The sequence below is a fragment of the Silurus meridionalis genome, chromosome 6, assembly GCF_014805685.1.
Source record: "Silurus meridionalis isolate SWU-2019-XX chromosome 6, ASM1480568v1, whole genome shotgun sequence".
In the NCBI taxonomy this organism is placed as follows: Eukaryota; Metazoa; Chordata; class Actinopteri; order Siluriformes; family Siluridae; genus Silurus; species Silurus meridionalis.
In genome coordinates, this window is record NC_060889.1 from 17,928,538 (window position 1) to 17,936,257 (window position 7,720).

The following is a 7,720-nucleotide window of genomic DNA, read 5'->3' on the forward strand; positions in this document are numbered from 1 at the left end:
CTCTCCTTCCCTCAGGGAACTAGGGTTTTATACGTAACCTAGTGACGTTTTCTGTAATTGTACAGAAAAGGTCCTGAACTGAGTTCTGTAAGGGGGAATCTCCAGTGCAGCATAAAAGGCTAATTTAAAAGTCATATTTTAAAAGGATATAGATGTTGTATGTATCTTATGGCTACAATTAGCCAAGGAGTTCTTGGTTCTGAGAGTTTGATAAATTGTGCAAAATGACGTATATTTAATTTGGCAATAAAAGCATTTAAGGTGATATTTATACATAAAAGCGAGCTCTCAGAAATTTATTAAAATTTGTGGACTGCTCTGAGAATATGTACTTACTCTTCCAGTGACGGTAGCTGAAGCATAGAGGAGCTTTTTAAAGCTAAAACTAATCAATGGGGAGGCGTTGGGTCATGGCGTGGTTCACGCAGGTCATCATTCAAGCTAAATTCGCCATTGCCACTTGGTGGTACCTACTTAGCACAAACATACAGTTTAGTGTCAGTTCAACAGCAAGCAGAACATTTTGAGAGGAATAAATGATGGAAGAATCTACTGACTTTTGTCTCCTAACTTGATTTAACACCTATGGCCTTATTTACGGATTTTTTTTTAACTCGTTCAAAAGATGGTTTTGGATTTATGATCATTTGTTTGATCTCAATCAGTGTTTAACTCATTAATATTATTGTATTAATAGATTGCTGTGCTAAAAGTAACATTGGTGTCTTTTCACATAAACTGAGTTGATTAAGCAAAGAGTTTTGTGATTATAATTAGAATTATAATAGCAACATTATAGCTGTAATAAATCTTAGTACTTGGATACTTAAGTACATTTAAAGGCAAATACTTTTGTAGTTTTACTCAAGTAAAAGTTTAAAGGGAAACTTTTACTTTTACTAGAGTAATATTTTACCTACTGTATCTCTTCTTTAACTCAAGTACCTGCTTTGTATACTTCATCCACCACTGATATACACTATATGATTAAAGGTATGTGGACGCTTGACCCTGGGGGCATTTTTGGTCATGATTGTATACAATGATTACAGTGTATCTCCATCAGAAGGACTAAGAGGCCTAACCCAAACTTGTTCCATTATGACAATGCATTTGTTCATAATGTAAGCTCCATAAAGATTTGGTTTGCCATTGTTTTTTTGAAAGCATTAAATTGGCCTGAATTCAAAAGCCATGTGAGAAAACATGTGAGTACACCAGGCCTTCTTGTCCAGCATGAGTCCCTGACATTAACAGTGGCAAATCCCAACAACCAAATTCTAAAATCTTTGGGAAGGTCTTCCCAGAACAGTGAAGGCTATTCTAAAAATAAACTCTATTAATGCCCATGTTATGGTAAGAGATATTCAAAATTTGGGGATGACTAAATTTATTCTGAAGGCTGAGAGCATTGACCTCTGGCCACTAGGGGCAGTGGAACAGCACCCACTTGAGGTCTCCTGCAAAAGGACTAACCCAACCACATCACACATACACACAGGCACACACACATGCACATGAAAGAAAGCTTCAGGTTTATTTGAAGATGCAAGAACGAACCTTGAGACTCTCTTTGATCTCCTTCAATGGAGATGAGTGTGTCTCTATGGTGATCTAAATGGGATGGTTTTAAGAGAAATAATTTGTTTTTGAAAGCTACCGTCTGCACTGGCAGCTGTGTGCGCGTGTGAACGTTGTGTTGGCTTGGCGTTCCATGGCAATCAACAAAGTTTTTCATGCATAAATATGCAAAACAAGAACACCTCTCAAATATTTCATGATCAAAGCCAGTGGCCACTAATGGGTTGCATGCTGCGTGTGTGTGTGAGTGTGTGTGTGTGTGTGCCTGTACACGTTCCTACATCATCTAAAGAAAATATATAGTAATATATGCATGGTAGGTTAATAACAAACAAAAATAAGAAGACCTACCATTTTTAAATATTAATTTTGATAATTGATAAAAACTAAAACAATATTAAAGTGCTATTTATTGTATACTAGTAATTAATGTGGCTTTCTACCCATCTACCCTCTCAAAAATAAACATTTAATATTCAATACTTCAACTCAGCACAAACTTTCATGACTGATCTATGACAATGTCTACCTTGGTCATCAATTTTCCCTCAGAAGAAACGTTATACACATACATTTTCTAAGTTCTGTATACTCCATTGCCAAATAAAATATTCCCCAAACAAAAGCACATATTGCTTTCATTGTGTAAGAGATATAATCAACTGTAAAACATTACTTAGACTGAACAGATATATAAAGAAATACAAATACTGTTCAAAAAGTATACACATGTAGATACAGTACAAATAGGAGGTGGACTGTTCATTGAGAGTTGTGTTTGCTAGACAGCTTGTCAGAAACATTTACAGAATATTTGGTTAGATTAATCTTGTGATTTGGGACTGAAATCCTGCATGGCAGTTGTGCCTCTGCGTTAGCGTGTGTGTTGATAGAAATCTCACAGGACAAAGATAAATCATGTTCATTAACATAAATGTACAGAGGTCATTGGTAACTGGATAATCAGGGTCACAGTGAATCAAGTTGGGTTACTAAGTTTTTTTATATTCTGAGCTAATTAGATAGATAGATAGATAGATAGATAGATAGATAGATAGATAGATAGATAGATAGATAGATAGATACATACATACATACATACATACATACATACATACATAAATACATAAATACATAAATACATAAATACATACATACATCAATTGATCAAAACCCTTCTGGTTTAGGTCTGCTTTCAGCATTTTGACGTCGATCTACAGGAACATGTTGCTATAGACAAGGGATTTAAACCTAAGGTGTGGTTGTGTGACACATCAAATCAAATAAAATTTTATTTGTCACATACACATATATACAGGGTACGACATGCAGTGAAATGCTTTAAGCTGTGTAAGCTGTGACTCTTTCTCTTCTTTCTCACTTTGATCATATCATTCTCACCCTTTGGACCTTTTTTCTGCTTCCCTGCAGTTCTAAAATTTTTGCTTCCCTTCTAAACTTCTATAATGAATAAATGAATAAACATACCTCCTGGGAAAGATTATCTGATGATGATGTTAGAAAATCGTTCTATGATTACACCTGCAATATTATTTGCATTTTGAGAATGCTACCAAAGCAGCCCTAGCAGTTCATTGGAGTGCAATAAACAGAAAAGTGTATGTGTGTATGTGTGGGGGATAGTGTGGAAATCTATTCTCTGATATATACTCCCATGAGACCTGGGTAAATGGCATGTGCTTGTTTTACTGCTGTGTGACTCCCTGGTGATTTGTAAAAATGTCAAAGGGGGTGTCAAAGGAGGAACAACGTTGCTATCTTACATTACTCTCATGAGCAGACTCAATTGAGAAAAATAAAAGATTTAAGATTGCAAAGTTTGCTGCTTATAGCCTGAAGTTTGTATATTGCCATAGGGTAGCAATGTAGAAGCCTTTGTTACAAAGTGTGCGTGTGTGTGTGTGTGTGTGTGTGTGTGTGTGTGTGTGTGTGTGTGTGTGTGTGTGTGTCTGTGGATTTTTCATGTCCCTATCTTTTTATCTGGCTCAATTTCACAACCCCCAAAATTATTGCACATTCAGCCAAATGTAGAAATGCAGCTCGGTTGTCAAAATAGACTTGCTGAAATGTGTCAAAGTAGAAACTGAACTGGAAGCAAAATGTACCACAAATTGTGTTTTAAGCCAGAAATGAGGTCATGTTCAAAGGAAGGCATGACAAAATAGATAAATCCATACTGTCAGACAGATAAAAGTCTAGAAAATACATTCTTAGGACCATAGCACCCAAAACAGTTTGTCAACTAGCATAATAAAGTTTTCATTTAATGCAAGCACTCATTGGTTTCCTTGCACTATGCAAACATATAATGGACTAGGAAATCCATAGTTTTTGCCATTTATTTTCATCCCTCATACTATTGAACAGGATGTCAAGGCTCAGGTGGGGCAGGTAGAAATTGTGATTTCTTTCTCTCTATTCCTTACTGCTCTGGATAGAGAAACATGACATATCGACTGCTAAACACTACCTGTTGGGAAGCAGTTTGTTCTTTTGGGACTTGTGCACCGACATGTACACACACGCATACACACACATGCACACACACACAGGTTCCCTCTAAATGTGCCACAGATGGGAGAGCAGCTGTAAGCAGTGACTTGGAAAAGGTGCCTCGTTGACGGGGTTTGTTGTTTGATTCCCTTCGTTTCACCTGGCAGGGGAAGAATCCATCACTTCAATTCTTCTGCTTTCCCTCATCCTGCACATAGAAAAAAGCCCCATTTGTTTGCTGACTGTAACATTTATCAGTTGATAAGCAAGTAACAGAAAAGAATGGATGTTTCTGCATTGAAGAACATTGTTGTGATTGGTGGGTCATCAGATTTGACAAGGAAGAGAAGAAGTCCTTGTTTTAGTGGGATAGATTTATGTTGCATTTAAAATAATCTAAAATTCTTATATAGAAAAAAAAAACATAGATATGTGTTGTCTGGGATGGGTTTTTATACCCCAGCTTTCCTGAATGGCTTAATTTGATTTGTCAGCAGGTGATAAAAGTTTTCTAAAACAGCAGCTCTGACCTTAGCGCCATCAGCAATTCACAGGTTTACATTAATGCGTTCATTCTAATACACTACTCTGTGTGTGTGTGTGTGTGTGTGTGTGTGTGTGTGTGTGTGTGTGTGTGTGTGTGTGTGTGTGTGTGTGGTATTTAACAAACCAAACAGAAATGTTTATACGGTAAAGCTTTCTATTTGGATACATTTATTAAGAATTTACGGATGGAAGTATCTGCCACCACCTGATTAATTTATCTATTTATTTATTTTTGTCTTAGTAAAGTGAATAAATAAAGAGAGGCTCATTACAGAATGCCTGTTTATAGTGTACGTGTTAACAGGGACTAATGTGTTCTGTGATCTTCTTCTTCTTCTTTCGGCTGCTTCTATTAGGGGTCACCACAGTGATCATCACTACTCTGTCCTCTACATCTGCCTCTTTCAAACCAACTACCTGCATGTCTTCCCTTACCACATCCATGAACCGCCTCCTTGGTCTTCCTCTTTTCCTACTTACTGGTCGCTCCATCCTCAGCATTTTTCTACCGCTATACCCCATGTCCCTCCTTTGAACGTGTCCAAACCATGTCAATCGCACCTCTGTCACACATGCACAGTTCATCTAATGAACTTTTTTCTAATTCTGTCCATCCTCTTCCATTCACTTCCAATGAAATTTGAACTCTGCTAAACTTTCCCTTTCACCCTCGCAGATACCCTTCTATCACAAATCACTCCAGCCAACACACTCTCCATTACTTTTACACTGTTGACCTCAGGTACCTGATCTCCTTCACCTTTACCACCCCTTCTCTCTGTAACCGCACCACTCCACTGCCCTCCCTCTCATTCACACACATGTACTCTGTCTTACTCCTACTAACTCATTCCCCTTCTCTCCAGCAAGTACATCCTTCCTTGAGGCAGTCCAACCTCCACCTTGATCCAGTCTGTCGTTCTTACTGCACACTTTTCTGCTGTGACACTGTCCTCATACATGTCCTGCATCACCCTCACATATTTCTCTGCCACACTTGACTTCCTCATACAATACCATAATTTATTAAATATATAGAGAATAAAATACAATAATTGAATGGTGTTATTGCAAATTGTTACCACAAAGTTAGAGGCACAGAACTGTATAAGATGTCTCTGGATGTGGTAGCATTAAAATGTCCTCTCCCTTCAACCCAAACCCTTGTGCACAAAACAAGCACCATTAACAATTTATTTACATAGGTTGGTGTGAAAGAACTTGTTTGACCTTATTTAAAGTTTTGGCCTCCACACCATTGGGATGAATTGGAACCCTGACTGCACCCCAGGCCTCGTCACTTTACATCAGTACCTGATTTTACTTATGCTGTTGTGGCTTAATGAACACAAATTTTTACAACCACACAAAATCTAGTGAATTATCTTACTAGGAGAGAGGAGGTCATTAAAAAAGCAAATGGGGACTGAATGTGGTATGGGATGTAAAAAAAATCACTTACGAATCTTATAGTCTGGTGTCCACAAACTTTTGTCCATATAGTGTATATAAAGGTTTTACACACACTGTGTGTATCTCCTCTGCAGGGCATTTGTTAGTATTTGTTATTGCATTTTTAGCTGAGGGCAATTTTAAAGCAGGAAATAAGTATATTTTATATACTGTAATAGCATATACAGTAGGTACATCCTAAATGCAAAAAAGTAACACATTACAAGTTCTTGAGTTACTAATGGATTTTTGTTTGTTCATTTTCTGAAGTATATCATAACCTACTTTTTAAATGCCACCATGCTTGAAAGTCCAGCTAAAAGCAAAACGGAGAAAAGACAGTGGTAGAGTGACGTCATAATGTGTATTACTGTGCTACCTAGGATGATTACATTAAGCTCTGTTTGGTTTCAGCCTGAGCTCCATGTAATTGGATTCACCAGCATTGATCCAGTCATCCTTCTGATTAATTGTCTGGTGCTTTCATTTCTGTGTTTTGCTTCCTGTAGTAGCAAACAAGTTTGGTCATAATATAAAAATAATGGCCATTTGCAGACATGACATTCTCCATGTTTTTTCTGGTATCATGCTTTTTTGGTCCCACCATCCCATATCGATTAATCAAGCATAAATTGTTATATTTATTTGTTTATATATTTTGTGTGTGTGTGTGTGTGTGTGTGTGTGTGTGTGTGTTTTATTTTATTTACTTTTCTGGCCCTTTCTGTATGGTCTGAGTGAATTTTAATTTCCTGTAATTTTCTAGTGAGCCTCACCTCTGGAACAAACACAAGCAAGGTTTATATTGACATTACACATTACATAGCACTGTAGGAAAGAAGATTATCTTGTCTTTTCTGATAATGTGATATAAATTGAAATTTCCCTTTAAATTTCCTCCCCGTCAACTCACTCGAGAAATTTTATGCTATAAATGAGAAGTATCCTTGCTTTAGATACTTCTATTGGCCTATTTGTATCTTTAAAGCAAGCACTCTCAACAGAATGCCACAAATATTTCCCAACTGTCTTTTCCAGTTATTTGCCTGTTTAAATACACTGTCACCTTGTCTTTAACACATACACTGCCAGCATCACAAACTTGTTGAAATTGTGAATTGCCTGGAAAACCATTTTGCTCATCACAAGGTGACCTTCTTTCCTTATTTGCATTGAGCAAAATTGATTGTGAGGAACAGAAGCTGATTTGTGTTTATTCAGCGAGCGCATTGCATTTCGCATATGACATCTTCTGAATATTCAGCACTCATCTTGCATTAACCTTTTCTTATGGAATCAGAAAGGCAATGGCTGCATTTATACTGTGTTGTGAAATGTAAAATTGTTTATGCAATCAGTTAAACATGAGCATAAATGTGAAGACGTGTGTGTGTGTGTGTGTGTGTGTGTGTGTGTGTGTGTGTGTGTGTGTGTGTGTGTGTTTTCATGCTCTGAGCCATCTAAGAAATTTGTGAAACCATTGTTATGCACATTTATTGTCTTAGGTGACTATCACAGCCTTGGTTGTTGTTTTTATTTCAAAAGGTGAAAAAGTTTGAGATCTTTACTGTTTCATGTATATATATACAACACTAAACAGTTTTTCAGCTTTTTAATTCTTATATCA